Source organism: Triticum aestivum, chromosome 5D (genome assembly GCF_018294505.1).
Source record: "Triticum aestivum cultivar Chinese Spring chromosome 5D, IWGSC CS RefSeq v2.1, whole genome shotgun sequence".
NCBI lineage: Eukaryota > Viridiplantae > Streptophyta > Magnoliopsida > Poales > Poaceae > Triticum > Triticum aestivum.
In genome coordinates, this window is record NC_057808.1 from 323,889,610 (window position 1) to 323,908,854 (window position 19,245).

The 19,245-nt window shown below is 42.7% G+C and overlaps 1 pseudogene; it reads right to left on the reverse strand.

The window, feature by feature from the left end:
* Positions 1–4,809: 4,809 nt before the first annotated feature.
* Positions 4,810–7,094, reverse strand: LOC123124777 (cyclin-dependent kinase B1-1-like; annotated as a pseudogene).
* Positions 7,095–19,245: the final 12,151 nt, after the last annotated feature.

The window sequence follows — 19,245 nt, forward strand, 5'->3', positions numbered from 1 at the left end:
CACTGAAAATTATTATGAGGGAGGAACATATGCTTGTAGGAATTGCAATAATATCAAGTTTCCTCTCTATGTGCTTAAAGTTTTGAAGTAATGCTTGTTTTGCCTTCCTATGCTAGTTGATTATTGTTCCCATAAGTTGTTTGCTCACAAAATCCCTATGCATAGGAAGTTGGTTAGACTTAAATGTGCTAGTCATATTCTTCATGATGCTCTCTTTATGTTTCAATTATTATCTTTTACGTGAGCATCATTGAAATCATCATGCCTAGCTAGGGGCGTTAAACAATAGCGCTTGTTGGGAGGCAACCCAATTTTATTTTTGTTCTTTGCTTTTGCTCCTGTTTAGTAATAAACAATTAATATAGCCTCTGTTTAGATGTGGTTTTATGTTTTAATTAGTGTTTGTGCCAAGTAAAACCTTTGGGAAGACTTGGGTGAAGTCTATGCGATCTTGCTGTAAAAAACAGAAACTTTTGCGCTCACGAGATTAGCTGCCATTTTTTTTACTGAAGAGTGCTTTTAGGTTGATTATTTTTTCATATGATTAATAGAAAAATTCCTCAGGTCCACCAATTTATTTCAGAATTTTTGGAGTTCCAGAAGTATTCGAATGATATAGATTACTGCAGACTGTTCTGTTTTTGACAGATTCTGTTTTCTATGTGTTGTTTGCTTATTTTGATGAATCTATGAGTAGTATCGGAGGGTATGAATCATAGGGAAGTTGGAATACAGTAGATATTACACCAATATGAATTTAGAATGAGTTCACAACAGTACCTAAGTGGTGGTTTTATTTTCTTATACTAACGGAGCTTACGAGTTTTCTGTTGTGAAGTTTTCAAGTTTTGGGTAAAGATTCGATGGACTATGGAATAAGGATTGGCAAGAGCCTAAGCTTGGGGATGCCCAAGGCTCCCCAAGGTAATATTGAAGGACAACAAAGAGCCTAAGCTTGGGGATGCTCCGGAAGGCATCCCCTCTTTCGTCTTCGTTCATCGGTAACCTTACTTGGAGCTATATTTTTATTCACCACATGATATGTATTTTGCTTGGAGCGTCATTCTATTTTATTTTGTTTTGGTTGCTGTTTGAATAATATACCAAGATATGAAATTCTTAAATGTTATAGAGTCTTCACATAGTTATTCAACTACTCATTGATCTTCACTTATATTTTTTGGAGTAGTTTGTCGTTTGCTCTAGTGCTTCACTTATATCTTTTAGAGCACGGTGGTGTTTTTATTATTGATCTCTCATGCTTCACTTATATTATTTTGAGAGTCTTTTAGAACAGCATGAATTTTCTTTGGTTATAAAATTAGTCCTAATATGATGGGCATTCAAGATGGGTATAATAAAAACTTTCATATAAAGTGCATTAAATACTATGAGAAGTTTGATACTTGATAATTGTTTTGAGATATAAAGATGGTGATATTAGAGTCGTGCTAGTTGAGTAATTGTGACATTGAGAAATACTTGTGTTGAGGTTTGCAAGTCCCGTAGCATGCACGTATGGTAACCGTTGTGTGACAAATTTGAAGCATGAGGCATTCTTTGATTGCTTTCCTTATGAGTGGCGGTCGTGGACGAGCAATGGTCTTTTCCTACCAATCTATCCCCCTAGGAGCATGCGCGTAGTGCTTGGTTTTGATGACTTGTAGATTTTTGCAATAAGTATGTGAGTTATTTATGACTAATGTTGAGTCCATGGATTATACGCACTCTCACCCTTCCATCATTGCTGGCCTCTTCGGTACCGTGCATTGCCCTTTCTCACCTCGAGAGTTGGTGCAACCTTCGCCGGTGCATCCAAACCCCGTGATATGATACGCTCTATCACACACATAAGCCTCCTTATATCTTCCTCAAAACAGCCACCATACCTACCTATTATGGCATTTCCATAGCCATTCCGAGATATTGCCATGCAACTTTCCACCGTTCCGTTTATTATGACACGCTTCATCATTGTCATATTGCCTTTCACGATCATGTAGTTGACATCGTATTTGTGGCAAAGCCACCGTCATAATTTCATACATGTCACTCTTGATTCATTGCACATCCCGGGACACCGTCGGAGGCATTCACATAGAGTCATATTTTGTTCTAAGTATCGAGTTGTAATTCTTGAGTTGTAAGTAAATAAAAGTGTGATGATCATCATTATTAGAACATTGTCCCATGTGAGGAAAGGATGATGGATACTATGATTCCCCCACAAGTCGGGATGAGACTCCGGACGAAAAATAAAAAAAATATATAAAAGAGGCCAAAGAAGCCCAAAGAAAAAATAAAAATAAAAAAGAGGCCATAAAAAAAGAGAAGGCCCAAATAAAAAAATGAGAGAAAAAAAGAGAAGGGGCAAGGTTACTATCCTTTTTCCACACTTGTGCTTCAAAGTAGCACCATGATCTTCATGATAGAGAGTCTCTTATTTTGTCACATTCATATACTAGTAGGAATTTTTCATTATAGAACTTGGCTTGTATATTCCAATGATGGGCTTCCTCAAAATGCCCTAGGTCATCGTGAGCAAGCAAGTTGGTTGCACACCCACTTAGTTTCTTCTGTTTAGCTTTCATATATTTATAGCTCTAGTGCATCCGTTGCATGGAAATCCTCCTTGCATTGACATCAATTGATGGGCATCTCCATAGCCCATTGACTACCCGCGTCAATGTGAGACTTTCTCCTTTTTTGTCTTCTCACACAACCTCCATCATCATATTCTATTCCACCCATAGTGCTAGCTCATGCTCATATATTGCGTGAAAGTTGAAAGAGTTTGAAAAGGCTAAGTATGAAACAATTGCTTGGCTTATCATCGGGGTTGTGCATGATGGGAGCATTTTGTGTGACGGAAATGAAGCATGGCCAAACTATATGATTTTGTAGGGATAAGCTTTCTTTGGCAATGTTATTTTGATAAGACATAATTGCTTGGTTAGTATGCTTGAAGTATTATTATTTTTATGTCAATATTAAACTTTTGTCTTGAATCTTTTGGATATGAATATTCTTGCCACAATAAGGAAGATTACATTGATATATATGTTAGGTAGCATTCCACATCAAAAACTATGTTTTTATCATTTACCTACTCGAGGACGAGCAGGAATTAAGCTTGGGGATGCTTGATACGTCTCCAACGTATCTATAATTTTTTATTGTTCCATGCTATTATATTATCCATCTAGGATGTTTTATATGCATTTATATGCTATTTTATATGATTTTTGGGACTAACCTATTAACCTAGAGCCCAGTGCCAGTTTCTGTTTTTTCCTTGTTTTTGAGTATTGCAGAAAAGGAAAACCAAACGGAGTCCAATTGACCTGAAATTTCACGAAGATTATTTTTGGACCAGAAGAAGCCCACGGAGTATCGGAGATGGACCAGAAGAGTCCTGAGGCACCCACGAGGGTGGGGGGCGCGCCCCCCAACCTCGTGCCCGCCTCGGGGACCCCCCTGACTTGTTCCCGACACCAAAAATCCCTATAAATATAGAAACCCCCGAAAAGAAACCTAGATCGGGAGTTCTGCCGCCGCAAGCCTCTGTAGCCACCAAAAACCAATCAGGACCCTGTTCCGGCACCCTGCCGGAGGGGGGATCCCTCACCGGTGCCCATCTTCATCATCCCAGCGCTCTCCATGACGAGGAGGGAGTAGTTCACCCTTGGGGCTGAGGGTATGTACCAGTAGCTATGTGTTTGATCTCTCTCTCTCTCTCGTGTTCTTGATTTGGCACGATCTTGATGTAGCGCGAGCTTTGCTACTATAGTTGGATCTTATGATGTTTCTCCCCCTCTACTCTCTTGTAATGGATTGAGTTTTCCCTTCGAAGTTATCTTATCGGATTGAGTCTTTAAGGATTTGAGAATACTTGATGTATGTCTTGCGTGGGATACCCGTGGTGACAATGGGGTATTCTATTGATTCACTTGATGTATGTTTTGGTGATCAACTTGCTGGTTCCGTGACCTTGGGAATCTATGCATAAGGGTTGGCATATGTTTTTGTCTTGACTCTTCGATAGAAACTTTGAGGCACTCTTTGAAGTTCTTTGTGTTAGTTGAATAGATGAATCTGAGATTGTGTGATGCATATAGTATAATCATACCCGCGGATACTTGAGGTGACATTGGAGTATCTAGGTGACATTAGAGTTTTGGTTGATTTGTGTCTTAAGGTGTTTTTCTAGTACGAACTCTATGATAGATCGAACGGAAAGAATAGCTTCGTGTTATTTTACTATGGACTCTTGAATAGATCGATCAGAAAGGATAATTTTGAGGTGGTTTCGTACCCTACAATAATCTCTTCGTTTGTTCTCCGCTATTAGTGACTTTGGAGTGACTCTTTGTTGCATGTTGAGGGATAGTTATATGATCCAATTATGTTATTATTGTTGAGAGAACTTGCACTAGTGAAAGTATGAACCCTAGGCCTTGTTTCCTAGCATTGCAATACCGTTTACGCTCACTTTTATCGCTTGTTACCTTGCTGCTTTTATAATTCAAAAACCTATATCTACCCACTACTAGGAAAAAGGCTACTAGCAGCGCGGGTAAAATGACTACTAGCAGCGCGGGTACCCGCGAGTAGCGTGGGTGCACCCGCGCTACTACTAAAAATTTAGTAGTAGCGCTGGTGCACACCCGCGCTACTACTATCGAAATAGTAGTAGCGCTTCTAGTATACTAGGCGCTACTACTATGCTAGATAGTAGTAGCGTGTAGTTTTCCCCAGCGCTACTACTAACAAATTATAAATTAAAAAAAATAAAAATTACGTGCATTATTCATAGATAGAAATCAGGGACACGTCTAGTGCAAAATAAATTAAACACACACAACCGAAGGTGGCTACCTTCCCTAGTGTTCCACCACCAGCCTAAACAGACCACTTCTCTACATGTATCTACCAAGGCTCAGAGTTCAGACGCCGGAGGACCCGGATCCTCCCTCACCCTGAAAGATGGCGTCGAGGTCCTCCACCGTGCCATGAGTGATCACATGGACGATCATCCGTGCGACGCGGTCGCTGGGCTTCACGTCGAAGTCCACCTCTAAGTAGTTGAAGAGCACGACGCCCACCAGGCTGTCGTAGTCAGTGTCAATCACCCCTATGGCCACGTCGGGAAAGTGAAAACTTGTTAGTACGCATCAGCGTTCAAATCCGGTAGGGTATTTTCTTTCTTTTTAGCACATGCACATGCATCAATAGTAACAGCCGAAGGGTAGTCCTTACTTTTTGCACGAGACGTGAAGAAGGCCAGGTCCCCTCTTTGTTGCACGAATGAATCAAAGGAAGACACTACCACAAGACATGAAGAAGGCCGGGTCCCTTCTTCTGTAAATAGCTCAAGTGCCTGAAGTTGCAAGGAATCTTAATACAATAAACTCATAGTAATGCATAATAACAAGAAAAAAGAAAAAAAATCATGAATCCTAAAGAAAAAGATCATTATGTGAGTCAAGATAATGTGGGTAACAGTATTCATTAATAAGAAAAATGGGCTGAGATTTCTCAAGTGACATTTGTTTCACCAACAATGATTAATGACGAGGCATGTAAGATTTACATGCGCAGCATCAGCATACCCTCTGGTCCTTGCAAGAACTTGAAGACCAAGGTTCTAGCTTTCTCCCCACTGACTAGCACAAGTGCAGCAGCACCGTCACTGTACATTAACCCAAGATCTGCTTTTCATAGGAACAGTAAAAGCTCTACTTAACCCAAGATCTGCAATTTTCAGTATCATCTTCTCCTTGTCCATGGATCAGAAAACATAAATCAGAAAACAAAGGTCTAACTGATGAAGGACACCATGGCCATGGCAGTGTGCAATTCATTTGCATAACTGATACAAAAAACTCTACAAGAAAGTAAAGAAAGTTGTCTATTAGCCCGAAACAGACCTATCAAAATTAAACTGGACTCTACCATCTGCTATCCAATGAAAATTAACGATAGCATCCTCAAAATAAAGGCATGAAGATGAATTGATTCCAAAGCTAACAACAAGTTAATCTGTACTTGAGTGTATGCAAAATAGAGAACGCCAGCAGCAGTCAACATTGAGTTTCAATCATTATACTAGCACTACTTAGTTCCTAATTTAGTTTCCTGCAACTAGGCTAGAGTAGTAGAGTTTGCATATTTTTCGACGAATTCAAACCAGCTACAAGTTTACAGTGTAGTTTGCTCTGATTGCATATCAATGTTCTGCACGTTTCCGATGCAAAACTCAGAGTTCAGAATGGGCATATATGAGGAAGTGCCAAGTCCTCAGATCGATGGATAGGAGACTCAGCCGACGTAGCATCGGCAGAAAGCCAGGTGAGCAGGGCAAGGGCAAATCAGCCTCAAAACTAATTAAAATCGCTACCTTGACGACCTGAGTTGGGAGCGGCTTAGGGGCAGGCCCACGGCAGTAGGCGTCGACAAACTTCTTGAGGTCAGTGTCAAGGAACTCGAAGACGAGGTAGAGGACGGGCTTCCCTCCACCGCCAGCGCCGCCGCCCTTGGTGGCCTGCTCGACGGCGAGGAGGCGGACGATGTAGAGGGAGCTGGAGAGGAGGCGGAGGAGGGAGATCTCACGGAGCGCGGTGGTCGGGATCCCTTCGTCGTCTCGTCCATCTCCAGGCGGGTCTTCTTGAGCGCCACCACCTGGCCCGTCGCCTTGTCCTGCGCCTTGTACACCTTGCCGTAGGTGCCCTCCCCGACCTTCTCCAGCTTCTCGTACTTCTCCATGGTGCTTCCGACGGTCCGAGGTCGGCGTCGTCCTCCTCGATGCGGCTTGTGTGATGGGGGCGGAGGGAGGAGGCGCAAACCCTAGGTGGCCTGCCGCAGCACCACCTCGTACACCGCCTCCTCCATCACCGTCCGCGCCGCAGCACCACCTCATACACCGCCACCTCCATGCCGCGGCGGGGAGCAGCCTGGGCTGGCCGTCACGATGGGCCTTGTCGGCTGGGCGGTGGAGGAGGGCTGCGCGCGTGTGCGGCCACACGACGGAGGATCCCGACATGGATCAGACAAAGGGAGAGATCCCATTGGCAGAGGAGATGAGAGGAGGTGGAGGGGATGTGAATCGGGGGTGGGTGGGGTGCGGGACTGGGTGGACTGGGACGGTTGACGGGGTGGGGGATGGAACTGAAAGGCTAGCGGTAGTGCAGGGTATCTCACCGGCGCCACAGATATCAGCGATGGTTTAAAACCCACGCTACTACTACGGTCTTTCCGCGGGGCACGGTCGAGAATATTTACTAATAGCGTGTTATTTTTTGCCACACGCTACTAGTAAATAGTACTAGTAGCGCGGGTCATTATAGCGCGCTACTAGTAAATAGTAGTAGCGTGGGTAAATAAAGAGCGCTACTAGTAAGCGTCTGTGTATAAGCTTTTCCCTAGTAGTGACCATCCATATTGCACTTGTATCACCATCTCTTCGCCGAACTAGTGCACCTATACAATTTACCATTGTATTGGGTGTGTTGGGGACACAAGAGACTCTTTGTTATTTGGTTGCAGGGTTGTTTGAAAGAGACCATCTTCATCCTATGCCTCCCACGGGTTGATAAACCTTAGGTCATCCACTTGAGGGAAATTTACTACTGTCTTACAAACCTCTGCACTTGGAGGCCCAACAACGTCTACAAGAAGAAGGTTGTGTACTAGACATCATAGCCATAGAAATTTGCAAAATACATACAGATCTGAATGTGGCAGACCCGTTGACTAAACTTCCCTCATAAGCAAAACATGACCACACCTTAGTACTCTTTGGGTGTTAATCACATAGCGATGTGAACTAGATTATTGACTCTAGTAAACCCTTTGGGTGTTGGTCACATGGCGATGTGAACTATGGGTTTTAATCTCATAAAGATGTGAACTATTGGTGTTAAATCACATGGCGTTGTGAACTAGATTATTGACTCTAGTGCAAGTGGGAGACTGAAGTAAATATGCCCTAGAGGAAATAATAAAGTTGTTATTTTATATTTCCTTATATCATGATAAACATTTATTATTCATGCTAGAATTGTATTAACCGGAAACTTGATACATGTGTGGATACATAGACAAAACACCGTGTCCCTAGTAAGCCTCTACTAGACAAGCTCGTTGATCAAAGATGGTTAAGTTTCCTAACCATAGACATGTGTTGTCATTTGATGAACGGGATCACATCATTAGGAGAATGATGTGATGGACAAGACCCATCCGTTAGCTTAGCATGTTGATCGTTCAGTTTTATTGCTATAGCTTTCTTCATGTCATATACATATTCCTTTGACTATGAGATTATGCAACTCCCGGATACCAGAGGAATACCTTGTGTTATCAAACGTCACAACGTAATTGGGTGATTATAAAGATGCTATACAGGTATCTCCGAAGGTGTTTGTTGGGTTGGCATAGATCGAGATTAGGATTTGTCAATCCGAATATCGGAGAGGTATCTCTGGGCCCTCTCGGTAATGCACATCATAATAAGCCTTGCAAGCAATGTGAATAATAAGTTAGTTGCGGGATGATGCATTACGGAACGAGTAAAGAGACTTGCCGACAACGAGATTAAACTAGGTATGAAGATACCGATGATCTAATCTCGGGCAAGTAACATACCGATGACAAAGAGAATGACGTATGTTGTCGTTGCGGTTTGACCGATAAAGGTCTTCGTAGAATATGTAGGAACCTATATGAGCATCCAGGTTCCGCTGTTGGTTATTGATCGGAGATGTGTCTCGGTCATGTCCACATAGTTCTCGAACCCGTAGGGTCCGCACGCTTAACGTTCGATGACGATTTGTATTATGAGTTATGTGTTTTTGTGACCGAAGATTGTTTGGAGTCCCGGATGAGATCACGGACATGACAAGGAGTCTCGAAATGAAGATTGATATATTGGACGATGATATTTGGACACCGGAATGGTTTCAGAATGGTTCGGGTATATTTCGGAGTACCGAGGGGTTACCAGAACCCCCCGGGGAAGTAATGGGCCTTCATGGGCCATAGGGGATAGAGAGAGGGGATCCCTCAAGGGGTGGCGTGCGCCCCCCAAGCGAGTCCAAATTGGACAAGGGGAGGGGGGCGCGGCCCGCTTTCCTCTTTCCTTCTCCCTCTCCTTCCGTTTCCCCCCTTCGAAAGAAAGGAAAGGGGGGGGCGACTAGGATTGGGAGTCCTAGTCGGTTTCCCCCCTATAGCACGCCCCATGGCCGGCCTCCTCCGTATCCTCCTTTATATACGGGGGCAGGGGGCACCCAAAGCACAACAGTTATTCTCTTAGCCGTGTGTGGTGCCCCCCTCCATAGTTTACTCCTCCGGTCATAGCGTCGTAGTGCTTAGGCGAAGCCCTACGCAGATCACATCACCATCACCGTCACCACGCCGTCGTGCTGACGAAACTCTCCCTCGACCCTCTGCCGGATCAAGAGTTCGAGGGACGTAATTTTGCTGAACATGTCATGAACTCGGAGGAGCCATACGTTCGGTGCTTGATCGGTTGAATCGAGAAGACATTGGACTACATCAACCGCGTTAAGCAAACGCTTCTGCTTTCGGTCTACGAGGGTACGTGGACACACTCTCCCCCTCTCGTTGCTATGCATCTCCTAGATAGATCTTGCGTGATCGTAGGATTTTTTTTGAAATTGCATGCTATGTTCCCCAACATGAACTCCATGGGAGTGGTAGTCTCTCTCTCTCTCTCTCGCTCTCAAGAGGAGGAGTGGCAGAAGGAGCAAAGCTCACTTAAGAATGAGCTATCACTTTGCTAAACCTAGAAAGGAGGTGGAGGTGGTCTATTTATAGTCTAAGCCACGAAGGGGTAAGTGGGAGAGGGATACAAGGCCATAGGCCCACAGCTGCGCACATGCAGTTACGGGACGCCCGGAGGGGTCGGACGTCCGGTGGCTCGGGACGGTCCGGACGTCCGGCACGCGTTGGAAGTCCGTTGACTTTTCTCGGGTGTAGCGGTGCTGGATTTCCGGTGGATGTCAGACGTCCGGGCGCTGGGACTCGTCAGACGTCCGGTGGTCTTCGATCGTCCGGCCGCGATAGCACCTGTCTGATGTAGTTCTTCTGGCCGTCTGGGATGCATCAAGTACCGGATGTTTGGTGTCGTCCGGACGTCCGGTGGTTGTAGCTTGTAGCAGCTCTGTTTCTTCCGTCTTCTCTTCCACGCTTCCCGCGCGGATGGTGTATGCGTTCCTTGGCGCTTGCGCTCCTCCTCGTCGTTCGTGAAGCTACGACAATACCTATGCATGCACACGAGAGGAATGTCAAGCAGTATACCGTCCCCGAAGGTGTCAAGTGAGCACGCGTAAAGGAGATGATTCACCTTTATGTATGTGAAGTATATGTCGCACGTGACACTTGTCAAACGGACTCTTGACATGGTGATGTCCGTAGGATGCTCCGCATAATCTCCCCCCCCTTGGGAAAGATCTGACCTTGGATCGAAAACCAAATCACCATGGGAAAGAGATGGCTTAGCCATGTAGAAATGTATGATCACCAAGTACTCATCGTCTTCAAGCTCGAAATGGGCACTCTCCAATGTCGCACCGTCTTGGGATGCCTTCAAAAGAAGCAAGAACAACAAACACTTGGAAAAAAAAATGTGGTTAGCGTTAGTGAAAAGCCAAGCATTCAAGAGGTGATTCACCCAACAAGTGTCGTCATCAATCATAGCATATGGTGTGACAAAGGATTGTGACATGGCATGTAGGCACATAAATTGAGCACAAGCAAAGATATCATGGGGACAAGCATGTAAATGTGAGGTAGTGATGCAAATATGTGTGACAAGAGAATAAGCATCTACCTTAAGGTTGTTGCAAACATGCATCAAGCGCTCAATAAACGGTCTATGGTAGGCATAGGAAGCATTCACCACACCAAATGAAATGAAGTGTCTAAACACATGGGTCAAGTGCAAGACAATCCAAGCATAACGTGCATAGGGTTGTAGTGAAGATAGTATGGCACTCAACACAATAGAAAGAACAATTGTTCATCATGTGTGAGGCAAGCAAGGCAAGCATGTAGCAATCAATGGGACATGGCATATGTGAAGAAATGACATTGTTGCAACCAAGCATATGATAGAAGCAAGGAGTGCAAGAATTGGATGCAACACACAAGGTATATATGTCATGAGGCATGGCAATGTGGCGATCGTGAATGAAAGCAATATCACTAACATGTGCGCAATCAAGGGGTCCAAGATGACAAATAAGTCTCATGGTGCAAGCAACACAAATAGTATCATCCACAATATTCATGCTCATGGTTTTGGGTTTCTCGAAAGAGAAGGATATCACCTTGAAAGCATGTCCTTGTGCGTCGTTCACAATGCCGAAGCACAAGCAAGTGCGATGTAGAATCGTCGTGGTAGAAGGTGGTTCGCTCTCAAGAGCTCGGATGGTCAAATCACGTGAAGGGGAAGTCGAAACAAAGTCCAAGTATCCTACAAGTGCACAAAACAAAGCAAAGAACGTATGCGCATGGTAGATAAACACATCATCCATCATGATGGTTCTCTTCTCTTGCACATAACCACTAGAAGCACAAGTGCATGAATAATATGATGCAACAATGGAGATACTCATGGCACTAGGTATATGATGCAAAGAAGTAAGACAAGCATGCTTCACAAGTAATATGTCAAAATCTTCAAATATATGCGAGAATGCTATGGGAGCAATCTCATTAGCAAGACTAAAAGCATTATTGCACTCAATACATGTCAAATCATCTAGCATGAGAGAGGAAACACATGGAGATATATGACAAGAAGCAATAACAATCATGTGCAAAGCATGTAGATGGTTGTCATCAACTGCATGAAACGAGCAAGTATGAATCATCGGTGATGCAACAAGGCAAGTAACCATAGTAATCAAGTCGTGCAAACTAGTGGAGCAAAGATGCAACACACTAGAGCAAATCATGGCAATCATGTCATGTGAGCAAATAATAGGCATAGACAATGCAACATGACATATCGCAAGCACGAAAGCAAATCATGGTCAAAGTATCATCATAGGCATGGAGTAGAAAGCAAACATGGCAATAACAAGAAATATCTCCACCAAGCTTGCAAATACACATACAAGTACTAGAATCAATCATATGTGTAATGCAAAGCATGGGTCACAAATGCATGGCAAAGGTATATGAATGAGCATATCATGGAAAGTGAACATGGGAATATGGGCAAGTGATACATAATGGACAATAAGCCATAACCATGTGAGGGCCATGTAGAAGAAATGCGCGAAGTTTTTGCGCAATGCGAATGGTGGTAAGGATAATCCACGGGGTCCCAAGTCATTCTTGCTCTCTAGAGCTCGTTTTGTCAACTCATGGGATTGTGAGGGTGACAAGTAAGTATGGGTACCTACATAAAAGAGACACAAACAAAAGAAAGTGTGTGCATGGTAAATGTACACATCATCCATCATGATGTGTATGTGCACATGAGTTAGCACAAGATAAGCATCGCTCGAAGAAATTTCAGGCACGATAGAGAAATATGTCATCCATCATGAAAGAATAGTTATCATGTATAGGATGATGGGGACACAAATTAGAGCAAGTATGTGGCACAACAATAGCATTTTTATTCATGGGGAGCATATGGTGCACACAAGTATTGGGATAATGCAATGGATGTGATGGATCAAAATCTCCTAACACGTATGAGGAAACTATGGGGCCTCCTCATGAGAAATATCAGAAACATCATATCAAGAAAATGGACAACATCCAAAACAATGCATATCCGAAGCTAGGTGGTCATGACATGGCATATGATGGGTATGATGCAAAGGGAGCATATGAATATCATTGCAAGAAAAACAAATTCCAATAACCATGAGCTTTATCTATGCCATAAGTGCAAATTGGGTTTATCTTAATGGCATATGCATAGTCACTACAATGAGATTGTAAATATGGCATATGGTTGATCTCATGCATAGCATATGACAAGTCAAGAGGATTGTCAAACATGATGTGACCGAGAGAATTATCACAAGAAATCCTATGTAACATGGCATCACAACTAATAGACTCCACATGGCAATCATCAAACTCATCATAAATGGGTAAATCATCGCATGGGGAAATCATACTAGCATGAAGCATGGTAATAGGTGGATCAACATCATGCAAGCAATCAATGTCAAGAATGTCCACTAGTGGGACTAGAGCATCACCGTCACCTTTGTTACCTTTCTCATTCCACTCAAGTGGTGTAGGTGAGGTGGGAAAGACCAAATGGATCATTATCATCAACTTGATGGAACCATGTGGGGGGGGGGGGGTTGCATCATATTCCACCATGGCCATCGTCTTGTCCAAAGGGAGGACGAAGTTGTCAAGTATCGGTGCGTCATCATATATGGGACCTAGCACCAAATGAGAAGACACAATAGAGGTAGAGATTAAGTCGTTAGAAATCAAAGTGGTCTCACATGACTTTTCAACTATCTCACTCTCTCTATGTGGTGGCTCACTCACTCCCTCAAAATAGGTGCACTCAAATTCACATATGGTGGAGTTGCTCATCTCACTCAAGTGGTGGGGGTTCTGGCTCTCCTCACATGGGAATTGGGGAAACTCATCATATATGGGGCTAGTGGTGAAGTCACTCTCACTCTCAATATGGTGGCACAAGTCACTCAAGTAACCATCATACGTCGGCATGGTCGAGGTGAAATGCTCAACCATCTCGTCACCGTCACCGTGGATGAAGGCCGAAGTTGGCACATCATCACTCTCCTCCATGACCAAAGAGAAAATCCCCTGCTCTATCATCTCGTCACCGTCGCCATGGATGAAGGACGAAGATGGCACATCATCACTCTCGCCTCCAAAGATGGAAGCATCATCCTTGCTCGTCACCATGTCGTTCGCCTCCAAAGCTTGGTCCTAGAATGGCTCCGTAGTCGTAGTCGTCACCGCACCATCTTGAAAAAGAGTCAAAGTAGACTCGGCATCATCAATGCCATAAAGAGGGATGGTGGTGGAGTCGAACTTGGGAGCATCGTCTTGGAGCTCGTCGGGCTTGGACATCATGGTGATACTAGCCTCATGCTCGCCATCTTGGAGCTTGGTCTTCAAGAAGTGCGCTTGGGGTGGAGAAGCCTTGGCCTTCATGAGTTCTTGTTCCACCTTGAGAGCACCAATGTAGTTGTCGTCGAGGGACTTGTAGTTCTTGAGGAAGATCAGCTTGGAGATGTCGTTGTTCAATCCCATCATGAAGTGGAACTTCACCAAAATGGGGTCGTCCACACCAGCTCGTCGCAATGGGAACATCTTCATCTTGTTGAAGTACTCGTCGATGGACTTGGATCCTTGGATGGTGTTTTCCAATTGTCGTAGAAGATGTTCCATGTAGTTGGAAGGCAAAAACCCTCGCCGCATAGCTTTCTTCGTCTTGGGCCAAGTCATGGCGAAGCTTGTCGAAGGTCTATGAAGCCACCTTATCAACGCATAGTCGTGGAAGTTTCTTGTGGCGTGATACGTCTCCGTCGTATCTACTTTTCCTAACACTTTTGCTCTTGTTTTGGACTCTAATTTGCATGATCTCAATGAAACTAACCCGAACTGACGTTGTTTTCAGCAGTACCATGGTGTTGTTTTTGTGTAGAAATAAAAGTTCTCGGATTGGAACGAAACTTTTGGGAGAATTGTTTTATAATAAAAGAAAAATATTGGAGCCAAGAACCACTGGAGGGGCCCCCTGGCTAGGCACAAGACACCAGGGCGCCCTGGTGGGTTGTGCCCACTTGGTGGCCCCGCAGACCCTAATTCCAACTCTATAAAATCCTGTTTTTGGAGAAAAAAATTCCTATTTCACGATACGGGGCCGCTTCCACCTCCTGTTCTTCATCGGGAGGCCAGATCTGGAGTCCGTTTGGGGCTCTGGAGAGAGGGATCTTCGATCTTCGTCATCACCAACCTCCTTCATCACCAATTCCATGATGCTCCCCACCGGGAGTGAGTAATTCCTTCGTAGGCTCGCTGGTTGGTGAGGAGTTGGATGAGATTCATCATGTAATCGAGTTAGTTTTGTTAGGGCTTGATCCCTGGTATCCACTATATTCTGAGATTGATGTTGTTATGACTTTGCCATGCTTAATGCTTGTCACTTTGGGCCCGGGTGCCATGATTTCAGAACTGAACCGTTTATGTTTTCACAATTATATCGATGTCCTAGATCCGATCTTGCAAGTCATATTCACCTATTACGTGTTATGATCCGTAAATCCCAGTGTGACAGTAATTGAGATACTTTCCGGTGATGACCGTAGTTTGAGGACTTCATGTATTCACTATGTGTTAATGCTTTGTTCCGGTTCTCTATTAAAAGGAGGCCTTAATATCCCTTAGTTTCCTTATGGACCCCTCTGCCACGGGAGGGTAGGACAAAACATGTCATACAAGTTCTTTCCATAAGCACGTATGACTATTTACGGAATAGATACCTACATTATATTTATGAACTAGATCTAGTTTTGTATCGTCCTAGGTTATGACTATTATATGATGAATATCATCCAACGAATCCACCGATTCAATGCCTACGAATTTCTGATATGTCTCCAACGTATCTATAATTTTTGATTGTTCCATGCTGTTATATTATCATTCTTGGATGTTTTATAATCATTTTATAGTCATTTTATATCATTTTTTGGTACTAACCTATTGACATAGTGCCAAGTGCCAGTTGCTGTTTTTTTGCATGTTTTTTACATCGCAGGAAATCAATACCAAACGGAGTACAAACGCAGTGAAACTTTTTGTGGATTTTTTATGGACCAGAAGACATCCAGTGGGCCGAAGAAGCACCCGGGGGGTGCTCTGAGGGGAGCACAACCCACCAGGGTGCGCCTGGAGGCCCAGGCGCGCCCTGGTGGGTTGTGCCCACCTCGGGTGCCTCCTGAACCGCCTCTTTACTCTATAAATACCCCAATATTCCAGAAACCCTAGGGGAGTCGACGAAAATCAATTCCAGCTGCCGCAAGTTCCAGAACCACCGGATACATTCTAGACACCATCACGGAGGGGTTCATCATGTCCATTGGCGCCTCTTCGATGATGCGTGAGTAGTTCTTTGTAGACCTACGGGTCCGTAGTTAGTAGCTAGATGGCTTCCTCTCTCTCTCTCTCTCTCTCTCTCTCTCTTGATTCTCAATACAATGGTCACTTGGAGATCCATATGATGTAACTCTTTTTGTGGTGTGTTTGTTGGGATCGGATGAACTTTGAGTTTATGACCAGATCTATCTTTTTATCCATGAAAGTTATTTGAGTCTTCTTTTATCTTTTATATGCATGATTGCTTATAGCCTCGTATTTCTTCTCCGATATTTAGGTTTTGTTTGGCCAACTTGATCTATTTATCTTGCAATGGGAAGAGGTGCTTTGTGATGGGTTCGATCTTACGGTGCTTGATCCCAGTGACAGAAGGGGAACCGACACGTATGTATTGTTTCTATTAAGGATAACAAGATGGGGTCTATTTCTACATAAATAGATCTTATCTACATCATGTCATCGTGTTCTTATTGCATTACTCTGTTTTTCCATGAACTTAATACACTAGATGCATGCTGGATAGCGGTCGATGTGTGGAGTAATAGTAGTAGATGCAGGAGGAGTCGGTCTACTAATCTTGGACGTGATGCCTATATAATGATCATCGCCTGGATATCATCATGATTATTTGAAGTTCTATCAATTGCCCAACAGGCCCAATAGTAATTCTTTTACCCACCGTTTGCTATTTTTCTCGAGAGAAGCCACTAGTGAAATCTACGCCCCCGGGTCTCTTTCTCATTATATTTGCCTTTGCGATCTATTTTATTTGCTATTATTTTCAGATCCATTAAACCTAAAATACAAAAATACCTTGCTGCAATTTATTTTATCTCGCGTTCCCGCGAGATCTATCTATCAAATTATTACAACTTTCTCATGTCCGTTTGCCAATTTCTGGCGCCGTTACCCGAAAGGGATTGACAACCCCTTTAATACGTCGGGTTGCGAGTATTTGTTATTTGTGTGCAGGTGTTGTTTATGTAGTGTTGCTTGGTTCTCCTACTGGTCCGATAACCTTGGTCTCATCACTGAGGGAAATACCTACTGTCATTGTGCTGCATCATCCCTTCCTCTTTGGGGAAATACTGACTTAGTCTAGCAGACATCAAAAGGAATTTCTGGCACCGTTGCCGGGGAGACATCATCAACATTTACTAGGTTCCTAATCACAAATCTCATCTCCTTTCAATTTACGTTATTTTCCATTTGCCTCTCGTTTGCCTCTCTCACTTCAACAAAAAAATTGCCGTTTTATTCGCCCTCTTTTTCGTTCACCGTTTTCTTGCCGGATCTGTTTTTGAGTGCAATCTTGTTGTGTAGTCATAGTGACTCAAGATAACACCAAGTTGTGTGATTTCTCAAATACCAACAACAATGATTTTATTGGCACTCCGATTGCTCCCGCCACTAGTGCGGAATCTTGTGATATTAATACTGCTTTGCTGAATCTTGTTATGAAAGATCAATTTTCCGGTACTCCTAATGAGGATGCCGCGTCCCATCTTAACATATTCGTGGAATTATGCGATATGCAAAAGAAAAAAGATGTGGACAATGATGTTGTGAAGATGAAATTATTTCCGTTTTCTTCGCGAGATCATGCAAAAATTTGGTTTTCTTCTTTGCCTCGCAATAGTATCGATTCTTGGAATAAGTGCAAAGATGCTTTTATCACTAAGTATTTTCCGCCTGCAAAAATTATTTCCTTTGGAACCCAGATCATGAATTCCAAGCAACATGAATAGGAGCATGTTGCACAATCTTGGGAAAGGATGAAAATGATGCTAAGGAATTGCCCAACTCATGGGTTAAATCTTTGGATGATCATACAAAATTTTTATGCGAGGTTGAATTTTGTTTCTCGTAATCTTTTAGATTCCGCCGCGGGTGGTACTTTTATGGAAAGGCTCCTACTAGTAAAAAAGTTAATTAGGTTGAAGAAATTTCTTCTTTGAGTGAAAAAGTTGATGCTCTTATTAAATTGGTTGCTAGTAAAAGTGCTCCTATTGATTTCAATGATATACCTTTGTCTACTTTGATTGAGAAAAATAGCGATGCCGTAGATGTGAATTTTATCTCGCGAAACAATTTCAATAACAATGCTTATAGAGGTAATTTTAATCCTAGGCCTTTTCCTAGTAATTCCTCTAATAATTATGGTAATTCCTATGGAAATCCTTCTTATAATAATAATAGGAACACCTCTGATCTTGAGAATAATATTAAAGAATTTATCAACGCTCAAAAAGTTTTCAACACTACAATGGAACAAAAGTTGAATAAGGTTGATGATTTGTCTAGAAGTGTTGATACAATTTCTCATGATGTAGAAGATCTCAAGATGAAATTTTTTGTGCCTAAGGTTGAGGAATCAATTAAAGCTCTTTTTGTTTCTATGGATGAAAGTAAGAAAAGAACCGTTATGCTTAGATCTAGAAATGAATTTTTAGAAAAGGCGTTTTCTAGTGATTGCTTTCATAAAAGTGATGAAGATCTTAAAACGATCGGTGTTTCTTCTATTGATTCCTTGTTTAGTAAAATTAATATTGATGAAAAAGGGACTGAAGAAGAGTCAACTTTAGCTAGAAGGCGTCCCGATAATTCAGAGGGTGAAAATCTTGTTGAGAAAATTGATAAAAGTGGGTTTGAAGACGTCAGAACTTTAACTAGTGATGTGCCCACTCTTTTGGATTACAAAGACTTTAATTATGATAGTTGCTCTTTGATTGATTGTATTTCTTTTGTTGCAATCCATGATAAATTCACCCCATGCTTATGAACAAAATAAAGCTTTTACTAAACATATTGTTGATGCTATGATGAAAGCTTTGGAAGAAAAGTTGGAATTAGGAGTTTCAATTCCTAGAAAATTACATGATGAGTGGGAACCTACTATCAAAGTCAAGATTAAAAATTATGAGTGTTTTGCTTGATGTGACTTGGGTGCTAGTGTTTCTACAATTTCAAAATCTTTATGTGATGTGCTTGGCCTTACCGATATTGAAAAATGTTCTTTAAATTTGCACTTGGCGGATTCTACTATTAAAAAGCCTGTGGGAAGAATTAATTATGTTCTTATTCTTGCAAATAGGAATTATGTGC